The sequence below is a fragment of the Panthera leo genome, chromosome F2 (assembly GCF_018350215.1).
Source record: "Panthera leo isolate Ple1 chromosome F2, P.leo_Ple1_pat1.1, whole genome shotgun sequence".
NCBI lineage: Eukaryota > Metazoa > Chordata > Mammalia > Carnivora > Felidae > Panthera > Panthera leo.
In genome coordinates this window covers 25915815-25932384 of record NC_056695.1, presented here as the reverse complement: position 1 = coordinate 25932384, position 16570 = coordinate 25915815, and the positions used below count along the sequence as shown (strand labels likewise).

The 16570-nt window shown below is 36.8% G+C and overlaps 1 non-coding gene across 1 annotated transcript; it reads right to left on the bottom strand.

The window, feature by feature from the left end:
- Positions 1 to 498: 498 nt before the first annotated feature.
- LOC122211366 lies at positions 499 to 601 on the bottom strand. The gene has a single exon (XR_006198661.1). It is a non-coding gene; the product is annotated as a U6 spliceosomal RNA (small nuclear RNA).
- Between the last annotated feature and the right edge of the window lie 15969 nt (positions 602 to 16570).

Sequence of the window (16570 nt, the reverse complement as noted above, 5' to 3'; positions counted from 1 at the left end):
GAAAGAGAGAGGGAGACACAGAATCTGAAGCAGGCTCCAGGCTCTGAGCTGTCAGCACAGAGCCCCACACGGGGCTCAAACCCACAAATTGTGAGATCATGACCTGAACCAGAGTCAGATACTTAACCAACTGAGCCAGCCAGGCACCCCAAGGTATTTTCTTTATTAATGTCTTAAAATCATGTTTGCCTTGGGGCGCCTGGGTGGCTCAGTTGGTCTACTGTCTGACTCCTGATTTCCAATCAGGTCGTTATCACAGGGCTGTGGAGTCAGCCCAGACCCTGCTTAAGATTCTGTCTCCCTCTGCTCCTCTCCCCAGTTGATGTTCATCTCTCTCTCTCTCTCTCTCTCTCTCTCTCAAAATAAAAATAAAAAAAAAATAAATAATGAATTTAAATTTTAAAAATTGCCTATTAATGTTTTCATTTCATTTCATTTATTTATTTATTTATTTATTTATTTATTTATTTATTTATTCATTCATTCATTTTACTGAAGAAGAATATGGAGGACTTCATGAATGTGTGTATCATCCTTGCGTGGCACCCTGGTCATCTCCGTAACTTTCCAATTTTGGTACATCTGCTGCTGAAGTGAGCACTATTATATATTGAAGGACACTTGACAAAATTATAAGATTTTAAAGCATACCATGTGATGATTTGATATATGTGTACATTGTGAAAGAAGAAATCATGTTAACATTTATAACTTGGTTTTATGTCACTTATAATTTCATTTTATGTTATTTAAATTTCCCTTAAGAAACAAATAATTTTAAAAGAATTTTTAAAGGAAAAATTAATGAAAGAAGAACAAATGGGAAAAAACAAACAAAAAATAGACTTTTTAAGTAAAAATTGACAATGGCTTAACAAACTAGACAAAAAAGAAAAAACATCAAAACCAGAAGCAGAACCAAATTGTGGAAAATTTTCTCGCAAGTCTCATCAAAGAAAAAAGAAAGAAAAATAGTTAAATGATACTAAGAATAAGAAAGTGTGAATATAAACATGGATACAGACAATATATAGGCGATTACAAATAAGGAAACCTGGGAGAAAAATCTTAAGTCAAGCTTCATTTTACTAGTTATACAGACTTATCATAAAACTATATAATAAAACAGAGCAATTTGCCACAAATAGACTAGAAAAATAGAATAGAGAACTTAGAAGCAAACCTTCAAAGATCAGGATGCTTCCTATAGGACAAGGGTGGCATTGCTAAGTACCTGGGGAAAAAGTGTGGAAACAAATGACTGTCCACATGGGAAAATATAACATTAAAGTCTGAACTTGAACCGTAGTACAACTCCAGGTGCATTAATGTTTTATATTTTTTAGTGTTTATTTATGTATTTGGAGAGAGACAGAGAGAGAGAGAGAGAGAGAGAGAGAGAGAGAGAGAAGCTTGATGGGGGACTTGATCTCAAGAACCTCAAGATCATGACCTGAGCTGAAATCAAGAGTTGGATGCTTGGGCACCTGGGTGGCTCAATTGGTTGAGCCTCTGACTTTGGCTCAGGTCATGATCTCACGGTCCGTGAGTTTGAGCCCCAGGTCGGGCTCTGTGCTGATAGCTCGGAGCCTGGAGCCTGCTTCAGATTCTGTGTCTCCCTCACTCTCTGCCTCTCGCCAGCTTGTGCTCTCTCTCTCTCTCTCTCTTTCTCAAGAATAAACATTAAAAAAAATAGCTAGATGCTTAACCAACTGAGCCACCCAGGCACCCCTAGATGCATTAAAATAATTTTAAGTGTGAAAAATCAAACCAGTAAAATAAAATAAACTGGAAGCAGTTCAAAGAACTACTTTATCTTCCTTTCATCAAATCTGCCAATTTGTTTACCTCTGAACCCTTTATTCTGGCGAAATGGATGAAGTATGAAATAAAATATACAATCATGGAAAGATCCCTATAATTATTGTTTGCAAACTAATTTATAGAAAAAGGCACGGTATGATCCCATTTTTGTTATCAAAAACAAACATAATGAAATGAAGCGCATTTCCCAAATCCACATAAATATTTGGAGACTATCCCAGCCAACATTTCAGAAATATAAGTAAGAAGTATCCGGTTATTTATTGTCTCCCTGTGTAGTTAAGTCTGATTCTAGACTCCATCCTCCTTGTCTTATGGGCAATTCAATTGCAGCTGATTGGGCCCTGCTCCCCTTTCACTGGTTACTGTCCCACATGTGGGAGGAAGAGCTTATCTTCAGTCCATCACTCTGAACACCGACCACTTATGTTCCAGGCAAGGGATGAACAATTGAAATCTGGTGACTTCCTGCACTTCTTGTACATGTAGAGCAGAGAAATTTGTATTGAAGTAAGGGACACCTGTTTAGGGCTCTGCCCTCTTAGGGGGACTCACGCAGTCATCCTGGGAGGTCAGGATGCCCGGACATCAGGACTCCCTCACTTATCCCTCAGACTTCTGTCCTTTATTTGGGGGTAAAATTGTGTTCCCTGCTCTAGTAAACCTCAAAGATGGCCTGTTGCCCTTCTGGTTTCTACAAACCTACCTAGATAACCTCTTAAATGACTTAAAATTTGTATAGAAGACTAGAAGATACTGTCTTAGAGCCACTTTTGCTTTTATCCTTAAAAAGAGAAAGAAAACCTTGAGGAAAATAAAGGTAAAATCTGCATAACTGATTGAATTGAGGATGAAGAAAAGCGTGGTATATAGGATGGAGTAAGGAAAAATAAAGAAGATAAACAGAGTTGTGATGAATATATCCTGATATTCTGATTGAGTATGTGTGTAGGAAAAGGTCTAGAAGCATACCAAATATTTAAAAATGATAACTTTTGAGATTAAGAACACTTTTCACTTCATATAGAACTGTAATATTTGAAATAATTGCAAGAATTTGCTACTTCTATGAATTATAAAAAAGGTAAATCAGAAAGCAAAATAGACCAAACAAAAGAAAAATTTTTATAAAATTTCAGTTTATGATGATTAGGCCTATAATTAAGTCAAGGAAACTGTCTAAACTCCCTAAGATACTGTGCCCTCTCATGAAGATATAGAGATAAAAGGCTGAATGTTTATTTAAAACAAATTCTTTATTATTTTTGAAGTATTTGGCAAATAAAATTCCAGTATGGAAAAAAATATGAGTATAACATGTGTTTCCAAAAGGCAAATTTATTTGTTTGTTTGCTTATGATTATTTAGTTATCTTGAGAGAGAGAGAGACACAGTGAGAGGGAGAGTGAGAGAGAGAGCATGGGCACATGAGCAGGGAAGGGGCTGAGAGAGAGGGAGACAGAGAATCCCAAGCAGGCTCTGCATTGTCAGCTCAGAGCCCAATGCGGAGCTCAAACTCACAAACCTTGAGATCATGACCTGAGCCAAAACCAAGAGTTGGACACCTACCTGACTGAGCCACTGAGCTGCCCTCAATGGCACATTTTTTGAAGCTTTTGAAGTCTTCAGGCAGGTGATAAAGTTCAGGCAAAGATATAGTTCTTCCATGAAAAAAAAAGTTTTAATATGCTTTGGAACACTGAGAAATGCCATCGACATGTTGATTATTATTCTGGAGACTGTTAGAAACACAAGCAAGATTCTGAGAAGCTAGTTTCGATTCACTTTAAAACAATTTCTTCTTGCTCAGTAGAATATAGGACTTGAACTCTGAGAGCTGGACAGAAGGACATAAGTTTGCCTCTGAATCCTAGAGTCCTTTGTTCTGGAAAGTAGGAGGGGCAAAGAAAATAGCCAGGTAACCAGAGACATTTTTTTAAAGCTGTTGCTTCAGCGAAGGTTCAGAGATTTTACAGACCCCAATGCAAGGACCTGGAGTCTACCTGTCATCCAGGAACCTGGAATATAGAGATTTTGTTTGGGAAAAATCATGAAGCAAATTCATGCCCTCCGGTTGGATAGTAAGAAGATACAACTAAGAACTAAAAACTTTCTTTAAGCCCCAAATGATGGTAGTTGAGCAAACAAACCTTCAACGACAAAGAAAAAGAGGTAAGCATGGTTTACCACGAGTTAATTCAAGTGGTGAATGATTATTACATCATCAAAATTAAACTGGAAAATTTCATGATTCCAAAAGGGATGAAATAGTAGGCTAGTGGGTGTAGTGTAGTAATAACAAAATGCCACCAGATTCATGCTTTTCCAAATACTTTGTTTTGCTGCCTAAATTGCGAACAAAACAAAATTCTTGGCTCTACCGTCTGCCTCCCTCTCTGACTACAGCTTCTGCATGGCCATACTTCCTATCCTCGTTCTGCCCCAACCATTCTGTCCTCCTTGCTCATCTCTGAGTAGGTTGCAGTCTGCCTATGAAATGTTGCTTTTTTGAAACTAAACTGAGAAGTGAATTGTTTATTTCAATGAAAAACAATGACCCAAAGTCGGTGGTGTAGAAGTTATTTCATAATTTAAAAAAAATGACATGTTCCTGGGTCTCAGCACAAGAACACTAACATTAATCGAGCGTGTCACTGTGTTGAGTTGCTTTTCGTTCAACATTCCACAAGGAAGATGTAATTTTTATCACTGTAATACAGATGAGAAAACTGGGAAAAGCTAGGCAATGTCAGAGCTGAGAGTAAAACTCTACCTTTTTGACCAATACTCTATACTAATGCCTCTGAGTTTATACATGAATTGGGTTGTATGTGTATAAACAAAGATCCCTTGCAGACCTATACATTAAAAAAACCCCAAACTTCTAGAGTTTTCTTGCAATGTTTGGCATAAGGTTTTGCGCATTCTCAATATGAAAGAATTCTTTGTCAATGTACACACACACACACACACACACACACACACATGCACGAATACTATCCATGTTTTCCCTCAAAGCTATAAAAAGGTTACCTAATCTAAAAAAAAGATATTCCGCTTCACATCTTATGAGATCCTCTATAGTTTTAATATCTGTCCTGCCCTGCAGCTATCCCCCAGCAATAAACTATACATAGGAATCATAGTGTAAGGGGAAAATAAAGATATATAGTGACACCACTATGTGAAAGCAAAACATCTGGAAATTCAGTGAAAATATTAATAAACTCAGTGAAAAATTTGGTCAAACTTTTTGATGTTATATAGACAAAAATAAATGAATAGTTAACTCAGTTGAATAGATGTTTTGGTATTGTTTTAAAATAAAATGATGAAGTATTCTATTGTTTCCAGATTAATCTTTTGTTAATTTTGCCATTTAATTTTAGTCTTTGGCCCGTTTACTAACAGGTGAGGTATAAATAAATGTTTAAAGTTTTAGTCAATGGATTTATTCTCAGAGGAACAATAAATTAACTCTGTATTTCCGTGGTTTTCCCTGCAAGAATTGTATTTTAGATATTCATCTGGGAGTGATGTGACACATATAAGACATTTGCATATGGCGGTCAATAGCTCAAATGTCCTGATCATATTAAACAAGTAGATTCTTCTATAGGTGAAATAAAGCCAGCTTAGGGAAATTTTGACTTGTAGCCTTTAGGTGAAGTAGACGGCCGAAGACAGAAGGAAGTCCCAGAGATGGATCCTGAGGATGGAAACAGTGGTGGCTTTGGAAAGAAACAACTTGGAGGAAATGGAGGAAATATGTGAGAATGTGTCTGGGGATCCTGTGGACAGGTAGGGAAGTTCCCACAGAGAAGAGAAAGACATGTGCCTCCGTTTCTATTTGGGTTTCTGATTTTTTTTTATTATGGTAAAATATATACAAATTTTACCATTTTAATCGTTTTAGATGCACAATTCAGTGTCATTAAATATATTGACATTATTGTGCAACCATCACCATTATCCATCTCCGGAACATTTGCATCATCCCAAACTGAAACTCCATACCCATTAAATAATAATTCCCGTTTCTCTCTCCCGCAGCCCCTGATAAACACTAATCTACTTTTGGTGTGTATGAATTTGACCACTCTAGATACCTCATACGCCAGGGACCGAATACTTTTTCCCTCTCAAATTCGTATGTTGAAATACAAATCCCCGATCTGATAGTATTAGGAAGTGGGCCTATGGTAGGCTTTGCCATCATGGATTGGATTAGTACCCTTACAAATGAGGTTCCAGAAAGCTACCTTGTCCCTTCTGCCATGTGAAGACCCAGAAAAAAGATTACTCTCCTTGAGCCAGAAAGCAGGCTCACACCAGACAGAGTCTTTCAGTGCCTTGAACTGGACTTCCTAGCCTCCAGAACTGTGAAAAAAGAGTATTTATCACTTACAAGCCAGCAAATCTGTGGTATTTTATCATAGAAGCCCAAACTAAAATATTTTGTAAGTGGAAACATACAATATTTGTCCTTATTTCACTTAGCATAATGTTTCCAAGTTTCTTCCATCATGCAGCATGTATCAGAATCTTTTTAAGGCTGAATAATATTTTGTTGAATGAATATACCGTATTTTGTTTATCCATTCATCCGTTGATGGACATCTGGGTTGTTTCAATCATTAGGTTATTGTGAATAATGCTGCTATAAACATGGGTATACAAGTATCTATTTGAATTCTTGCTTTTAACTCTTTTGGGTATATACTCAGATGTGGTGTTTTGAGATTTTATAACTTTTTATTGACATATAGAATTGTGCATAGATCATAAGTGTACAGCTTAATGAATTGTCCTTAAGCAAATATACCCATGTGATTAGAAGACAGATTAAAACACAGAACCTCAATCCCCACCCCCTTTTAGCCCCTGGCCCTCCCCAAGGGAGCCAACCTCCTGACTTAACCCCTCAGATCAGTCTTGTCTGATTTTGAACTTTATATAAATGGAATCACACAATATGTACTCATTTTTATTATGTTTATGAGACTATACAAATTATGTTTCTGAGGTTAACATAACATTTGTGAGATCTTAAAAAGAAACCATATTGTCACAATGTAGGTTTAGTTTATCCACTCTCACTAATACATACTATTCCATTACGTGAATATTGCACAATTTATTTGCTCATTCCATGGCTCATGAGAGTTGTGCTTCCATTCTTAAGTCTTTTGTTTTCTCCACTTTTATTGGAAAAAAATTGACATGCATCACTATATAAGTGTAAAGCACCCAACACGATAGCTCGATTTACATATATTGTGAAATGATTACCACAATAACTCTTATTCTTACAAAAAACAGGTGATAGAGAGTCCTTGTAGAGGGAATCAGGGTGTTGGACTTCAGGTTCTACCACTTTTACTTCTTCTACTGTAAGAAAGAAATTAAGGAGGCAGCTATACACTTTGTCTTTTAAAAAGCAACCAATTGCCATTTGGTTTTCAATCATAGGTTGGGTTTTCCTGAATCTGGGTTTCCTTAACTCATAGGGCCCTCCTGGGGACTAGAGAAATTCTCTTCTTTTATTCTGACCTTAGGGATACCTACCTAGGCAATCTGGCAATTTTCTTTGACCCTCAATATCAAAGGGTGAGCCAATATTAGTCATTCTATATTTTAGTATGAATGCAGGTTAGAGGACTTGCCATTGGTGTATTTCAAAGAACTGAAGCGGGGCGGGGGGGTGGGGGGCAGTAAGGTTCTGGGAGGAAGAACAGGTGTCCAGGCTGGGCAAGTAGGTGTCTCTTCTTCTATTACAGCCACAAGATTTATGACTCCTGGTGTCTCAGCAAGCTCCTTTTGACTCAACTCTCCCTCCAAACCTCTTCTCCACTGTATTAGCACCAGACCACCAGAGTGCAGGGTCATTCACAATCATCCCACACAATCATCCCAGAGGGATTCTAGCTTGTTTCTCTAGTTTCTACAGCCCTTTGCTACCCCCAAGCCCCCACTCCTGCCCCCAGTGACAGTGTTGAAGAGTTGCATATTTTCTTTTTTTTATGGCATTTTTTTAAAGTAAGCTTTAATGCCCAATGTGGGGCTTGAACTCACAATCCTGAGGTAAAGAGTCGCAGGCTCCACCAACTGAGCCAGCCAGGCACCCTGAAGAGCTGCATATTTCTCCTGGTCCAAACTGTCTTCTGCCTTCAATTATTTGTGTCTTAAAAATACTCCTTTTGGATGGATAGCACATGACATACATCTACTGTTTGCTTTCCAACTAGAATTTTATATTTTGGATGATCAAGAAACTCTAGTAATAAGGTACAGAATAAAGGGAGAATGGCTAAAAAGCTTCAAGCTTTCGGGTAAGTCAGGTTCAGAACTTCTGCTTTTTTATAAATTGCAGTAATGAACTCTGTTCATGTTGGTTCATCTTGTGTTTATGGTGGTAAGATTCAGTGCAAAACATGAATGCTGTGGACTGAATTGTGTCCCACCAAATTCATTTGTTGAAGCCCTATCTGCAAAGTGACTGTGTTTTGAGATAGGGCTTTTAGAAGGTAATTGAGGTTAGATAAGATCATGAGAATGGGGGTCTAGTATTTGTAGCTTTTTACAAGAGGAAGAGAGAGATTTTTCTTTCTTTTGCCACCATGTGAGGATACAGCAAGAAGATGGCCATCTGCGCGTCAGGAAGAGGGCCTTCACCAAGACCTGAATCTCCCCACACCTTGACCTTAGACTTCCCAGTTTCCGGAGCTCAGAGAAATAAATTTTTATTGTTTAAAAAAATTTTTTTAAATGTTTGTTTATTTTTGAGGCAGAGAGAGACAGAGCATGGGGGAGGGACAGAGACAGGGAGACACAGAATCCGAAGAAGGCTCCAGACACTGAGCGGTCAGGACAGAGCCTGACGTGGGGCTTGAACTCACGAGCCAGGAGATCATGACCTGAGCAGAAGTTGGATGCTTAACTGACTGAGCCACCCAGGTGTCCCAGATTTTTATAGTTTAAACCATCCAGCGGTACGTTTTGTTATGGCAGCCTGAGCTAAGACACTGTGTCCTACAACTGAAGCCCTTGAATGAGTCACTTCTGCTTTTTAGACAAAGTGTTTTATTTTATAAATTGTCAGTAATATTCTTTATTTCCCTCAAGTAGCTGGGAAAATCACTGAGATAACATATCCAGAGTATGACAGACACAGAGTAAATTTTTAAAAAGTTACTTCCTTTCCCCTTCCATCCTTTGTTTTTCACTACCTGAGCATAACTGTAAGATGTGAAGGGAACCATCAACACTTGTCAAACAGGCGTAATAATGAAAATGGCTAAAAATTATTGATAATTTACTATGGCTCAGACACTATGGCTAACACTTTATTTGCATCATTTTGTGGAGTTCTCACAGACACTTTAAAGTAAACATTGTTATTCCCTTTAACAGAACAGGAAACTGAGGCTCAGAGAAGACAAGTAACTTCTCAAGGTTACATAGCTATTATATAGTGGATCTGGGATTTATATCCATGTCTGTTTGACTCCCTGGGCTGTGTTCTTAGTCATTTTTTTATTCCCAAGTATATGATTATTGTTCATTCAACCTGAAGGGCACAGGAGATTCAATCACCACTCGCACACACCTCACTATCTAGTAGGAAAGACAAAAGTGAAAATCAATAATTAGCAAATAGTGTGATCAATGTTAAATCTGCACAAGATGTTATTGAGTACAGAGGACAGATGCCAACTGTCTGAGGAGGTCAGAAAATTGTTCCCGCATCAGTTTGCTGGACTGCCAAGGTTGAGAAAGACATTTCAGACTGAGGGAACAAAGATACAGAGGCATACGGGCAAGGTTCATTGCAGACCTACATGTCGTGTTGGGTGCCTGAAGTGAAGGACACATACTGGGGAAACATAGTAAATGAAGCAGGAGACGTCTGGAGAAGCCAGATTGTGAAGAACATTTATATGACATACCAAGGCATTTAAATTCTGCTACAGAATATATGTGTTAGAAAGCCATTCTTGTATGTCTTCCCCCTTGAGACAGTTTGATCATAGAAAGGAATGTGTCTTGTTTAACTCTGAGTATCCGAAGTCTAGCAAGGTAGTTATTCAGCATTTATTTGCTGAATTAAAAAGTGAATGAATGAGTGAACAGCATTAATCACATCACAATATATATTTTGACTGCAGGGGTATAGGGTTAGAGTGTGCCAAGAATGGGGTAATAGATAACGGTGCGGAGGAAATAATCCAGCAAAGGTATGGACAGATGGACATTGGAAGGTTATTCAGGAAAGGGACTGTCATTTACCAATATAAAATTATCTAGAGGGCTGGTTGGGGACCGGGTGACATGAGATGCAGGAAGAGAGAAGCAGCTTTCAAGAGAATACAGGTGGGCTTTGGATATGTTGAGTTGGAAATGACTGGATTTCTGGTTGTCACTTGGGTTTGGAAGCTAGAGGTCACGCTCTGAAAACCATGGCAATACCCATTTACACTGAAAGAGAGTATGTACAGAGTATGTACAGACTAGAGTGAGTTCTGCAGTGGAGATTTAGGAAAAAAAACAAATGCTTTCTGGAGATTAATGCATATTATAGAATCTTACTTGTCATCAAGGATAGAGAAAGAGGAGCCTAGAATATGGGCTTAGGAAGAGTAAGGGACAAGATGAATTTTGTGGCATGAATCTAAGGAAAATTCAAAGGGGTATGTGTTCAACAGGATTAAACTCTGCAGAGAGGAGTAAATTTGGCACTATTTTGCTATGTGTTGTTTGACAGTATATTTATTGGGGAAATTATGTGATATCTATGAAATTAATTTTAAAACAATTTTAAGGGTCTGCTTTGCTTGGTGCTATATTTTTTCCGTGGGTTGGATGCACTTTATATTCAGCAGTGGAAATTGAGCATTTTTAAAAAGTAAATCAAACCCACAAATGACACTTTCATGAAAAAAAAAAATGAAGGATGTTAATACAGTGTAATACCAAGAGGATACAGTGAATGCAATTACTTGTTTGCTCAAGGCATCATTAAGTAAGCTGTTGGTAGGTGCAAAAAAATAAGAGACCCAAATGGAAATTTCAGAGCAACTGATGTGCTGGCTTTTCGGTGGCAAGTGCTCCTTAGGATGCCTATGGTAGTATAATATCTCTGCAATATATGGGAATAGTCTTAGAAGCTTTGCATAGAATGACATTATTACAAATAGAAGCATAGCTGAAGATTCAGCATAGTAATTTATTTACAAAAATAAGGATTGCTATCATGGTTGTGAAACACAGTTAAGACTCTTCAGTTTTTAATTTTTTTGAAATTTAAGTTGTAATTCACTTTTTAAAATACTTGTTGAGATTAAGGAATGTACCTATCTATGTAAAGTATCTGTGCTATGGAAAGGAAAAAGAAGCCCGTAATTTTTAAAAATATATATATTTAATATATAATATATACAAGAAAAATGTACATCAGTGTGCCACTCAATGATTTTTTTCACAAACGCAGTTATAAAATCTATACCCATATCAAGAAATAGATCAATGGCCCCCCAGATGTCTTCTTTAATCTGCCTCCTAATCACTAAGAGTAAACACCATCTGCCTGTACAACATAAAATCTAAATTTTTAAACACTAGATTTTATCTGATTCTTTGTATTTACTTGTTTACTTCCTTATTTAGGCTTTAAACTTGTTCATGACAGGGGTTATGATTTACTCTGCTCATCTTTGCCTAAAGGTCCTAGTGCATGGTTTGGAACATGGTAGGCATTCAGTAATTAAGCTGGCTAATAAAAATGGAATGCGGTGGGAGCAAAGAAAACCTGAGGACAATTGGAGCCAGAAATTATTCCCTGTCTTAAAGGTGTTTTGGTCTTGGTGGCACTAAAGGACCAACATATACCTGGACCTGTTCTCATTCTGAGCATGACTCAAGGTAGGGCAGAGAGTGAATAATAATTCTCTAGGGCTGGCTTTGGCCCTTGTATGTTAGGATATCAGAGATGGGGGGCTGATAACTGCACCATTTAAGATTCTGTTATGACACCAAAAAGATACCCTAATACAATCTGACAAAATTTTTCTATAGTAGTGAATGTGGACAAGATTTTTTCCTTCCATTCTTCAGGGAGGTCCCTCCCAAGACCACAAGGAGGTTATAGTTGAAGGAGATGAATTTCACTAGTAGTATTTCATCACTGTTGTTCATTCCACATATATTTTAGAGTTTTCTCTCAGTGCATTTACTGAAAAATATTAGACACATTTAAAATGAAACAAAAAAGGTGAATCATCAGCTATGTATTCTCTGCATTTAATTACCTAAATGTTGTCAATAACTTTGATTTTCTTATTCTTTTATTGTATAAATGGCATTTAATTCAATGCTACTAATAATGATTAAGATTAAGTGACTGCTTACTATAAACCAGCCCTGTAATTTACATAAATGAACCCATTATAGCCTCGTAATTATCGCACCTTATATTATACACTGTCCTCATTTTAAGGAAATGAGGCTTAAAGAAGTTCAGCTACTGGCCAAAGCCATAAATCAAGTGGGTCTTTGACTAGAGATTCAAATCCAGGTCTAGCTCCAGAACCTGGGCTTCTACTGTTTATAAGATACTTCAATATCTTATCGATCCTGATACTTTGGGGTTTTACTCATTATTAAATACTCAATACTGTTTACTGAAGTTTTGTTTTGTTTAATGACTCAGTAGATATTCTTTTAACTAGAAAATACAACAGTCCTGGGTGGGTGGCTGTCTCTAGAGTTGGCAGTCATTAAGAGAGATTTCTATCACACACCAGAAGGTTGGCTATAAATCTGGAGCAAGGATACAGATCTAGAAATCTAAATCTCAAGTATCACATTCAACTTAAATTGGAATATTATGGAAGGGCATTTTTGATAATTATATACATAGATACAGCATTTTAGATTCTGACCCATTTAGTTAACCTTTTGGGTAGATTTTTGTTGTCTCTGGAAGTTTCAGTTCAAAATAAAGGCCTACCTGTTAATTTCCATTATTATTTCAACATGAATTAAACTAACACATGGTAAGAAACTTCATAAAGAGTATCACACCGGTGAAAGGCAAGCTACCAGCTAGGGGTGCTCAGAAAAGCAAACAGTCTCTTGAGGTGAAAAGACAACAATTTCTTCGGCTCTGATGATTTCCCCAATGAGGAGGGTTGGAGAGGAGAGGTTGGTGGTCTTCTTAGGAGATAAAGAGAGCAGAGTTCAAAGTGGCTTCCTGTTCTTCTCCTAGAATAGAGTAGGTGACCAAGATGAGGTTCTCTTCCATATAAAACCATTCCTGGGCTTCCTTTAGGATGAGTGTCCTTTTCAACTTGTCACCCAGCCCTTGGTGGCCAATTCCCTGGCCTCTCACCATGGGTTTTTGGACATCTTTGAACTTTCCCCAATGTATCTTCAAGCATTTCTTAAAAGTGCTTGAGAACCATTTTGAAAAGAGCAAGCTAATGCTTTTGACTGTGTTTGCTAAATTTCCTAAACTACTCACATTCCACAAAACAGGGTTTTGACTGCTGTAATCTGCCACTCTTCCACGTGTAATTTTAAGTACAGCAAGACACCAGAGAGGTGACAAGGAAGTAGGTAGTAATAAAAGTAAAATACTGTTGTTGTGTCTTTTAAGAATGAATCACATGTGTGAAGAAATAAATCTATTCCTTTAAAACCTGGTAGATTATTTTAGGCCATATCAGGAGAGAAATAGAATACGTTCAATTAAAAATGATTGAGAAATGTTATTCTTTACTTTAAAATAGCTGTCACTTCAATTATTTATCATTTTTATTCTCAGCTCAAGAGTAAAAAGACAAATTTTCTATAACCGGATAGCTATTATAAAGCTAACCAGATACCTTTGTCTTTCTTCTTGCTTTTATATTAAGCCCTATAGACTAAGCGCTTGGCTATAAATAAAACTATTGATGTTAAAAGGTCATGGCTGTGACCTTTCACATGTTTCTTCTCCACTGTATCTATATACACTGTATACTTTACCCAGAGAAGAGATTCTTTATTTAAGAGAGCTTAAACTGTTCAAATTTGTAATGTACTGGGGATTTTGGAATGTCTAGGGGACTTAGTGGATAAAGAACTGACCTTTCATCTCTGAACTCAGACACAGTCCAACCTCAGATAAGTGAAAAAGTTTTGTGTCAGTTGCCTGTATGATAAACTGGTACTATCCACTATCTTCCAACCCAATTAAGCATTACTGGCAGATCTGGCCTCAAGAGGCACATGGAGTATAGAAATGGAATTACTTCTACTCCTGGAGAGGGTGTCTGAACCTTCAAGATAGGATTTTAAGGTTATAAATGGGAAGCATTGGCCAAAGTAGCATCTACAGATAGAAATCCATAAGCCCATGTGAACCCCACCCGACTCAAATGCAAATTTGAGATACTGGGATATTTCCAAGGTTCACAGTTTTAGCTTCTATTTGCTATGTCTTCAGATGCAATTTGTAAAATATTTTTATTCTTTTCATCTATAGGAAAAAAGAATTAGAAGGTAGCAGACAGTAGCAGACGTGTGGGGTAGTATCAAGCAGTGAAATTTGGTGCTTGTAGAGCCAACCTAATGTTCACAATAAAATGTAGACTAGAGTTTCTGAAGTATTAAATAATGCACAAATCCCTGCATTTTATACTGGGGTACATGATATGAGGTGACAAGTTTCCATTTTATTATTTAAATTTTACTTACTTGACATTAAAATGAACTCCTTTTTTCAAATAACCATTGGAAATAATGAAAAGAACACTGAACCTTCTTGAGGACACGATTGCTGTTTTTTTACATCTTTGATTTTTCGAATATGCAACCCCACAATGCAAAATAGATGCCCACTATCTACTTTGTCATGATCGGATAAATAACGATTGAATGAGAAATTATCGCATATCGGATGGCCATTGTAAGTTAGAAAAAAATTGTTAAATGTTTCAGTTTTGCAGAATTAATGAGAGAGGGGAAGTTGAACAATTCCTATAAAAATATTCAAGTAATTTAAAATTTCAACAATGAAAGGTGTCAGATTTAACCTGAGAAGAACCTTTAGTGGAAAGTAATACAGTGATTAAGTATCTTTATTTTTCTCTGTAGAGAGAGAAAATAATGGCCATTGTCATTTAATTTAATTTAAATAGAGCTTCATTTACATATGACTAAGAACTTCCTAATATGCAGTTATACAGCAACTATTTTAAAATTAACAAAAGAAAAAGAAATGATGTTATTTTCCTTGGGGATATATGGCAAATGACAAGGAAAAAATTGAGTCAACTACCTATTTAATCTCTGGTTGGATCAGAGTTATTTTTATTTACATTTTTATATTTTTCTATATCTTTAAGTGTTGTACAGGAAGCGTATTTATTACTATTTTTTTAACCAGGAAAAATGACCTCTGAAACAAACAGTGCTCCCTAAATTCTGTCTCATTACAACTTTCGCTATAGCCATCACTCATGTTTGGAAAACTAAATACAGTATTCATTCTGTAAATTTGAAATCACTTAAGTCCTTTGGACATCAAAGGGAGAATACTTGAAAATGTTTCTGAGAGTAATTTGATTTGAAAGTTGAGTGAAGGTGAATTCAACAAAGGTGAAGAATTCAAATTCAAGAGCAGAGGTTAAGGATGGCTAGAAGGGACCAGGAACTTAAAAATACTTGAGAAGAATTTCATTGAGTGGTTCCAGAGAAAAGACGGTAAGCCCATTTTGGTCTATGTACATAGACGATCTGGATACTTTATATTATTGGTGTTAAAAAAAAAAAATAAAGGAACAATAGGCCCCAAATGAGTCACTTGTGCTAAGTCCCACATCAGCAAATTCAGACTTAACACTTAACTGCAGTTTCAGCCTCCCCCAGGAGGGTGATCTTTTTAACCTGGTCATTGCGGGCATCACCCGGTCATCACTAGTGAGGACATCTGCCTGATAGACTCTGACCTTCCTTGAAACAATCTACTCTCTACTAAAAATTTCCTTGTTCTGCCTCCTTCTGCTTATTAAAAGCCTTTGAGCTCCTTTCTTTCTGCTGCATAGGATGCTCCCCAGTTCATGAATCATTGAATAAAGCCAATGAGACCTTCAAATTTACTCGGTTTGATTTTGGTTTTTTAACAATGGGTTTGACCAAAAGCGATTAGATTAACCAAATCATATTGCTTTAGTTAAGACATTTAATGCGAATGGTAAAAAATATTAGCAAAACAGGAATATCAACACAAAGAAAAGAAGTAAAATCCAGAAGGTAAGAGATGGAAAGATCAAGATATGAAATATCCAACTGCCATCAAGTTGGAAGTGAGAAAATGATGCCACATTTTGTCTTCAAAGACTAGATTGGAAATACATGCTGAAAATCTGAGAAGGATTGCAGTAGAATATTTTTGTGAGAAAACAACAAAAGCTAAAATTCAGATTTTGTGACTAAGGATTTTTGGTCTTACGTTTTAAGAAGATCTATTTTCTCCATATGGCTTTTCAAAGGAGATTGGATGTGATCCTTAAGAAGCATTTAGAAATGGCTTATTTTGGAAATACTATCTTCTTAACACTCACTATTTTTCCTATCTCACGTGGGAAACTAAAAAACGAAACCCCGAATTCTGATTCCAGCACACAAAAAATTCCAGCCAAATCTTTTGCGTCTGGTCGGAGTTTTTTGTTTGTTTTTAGAAACTATAGAAATACAGCTTCCA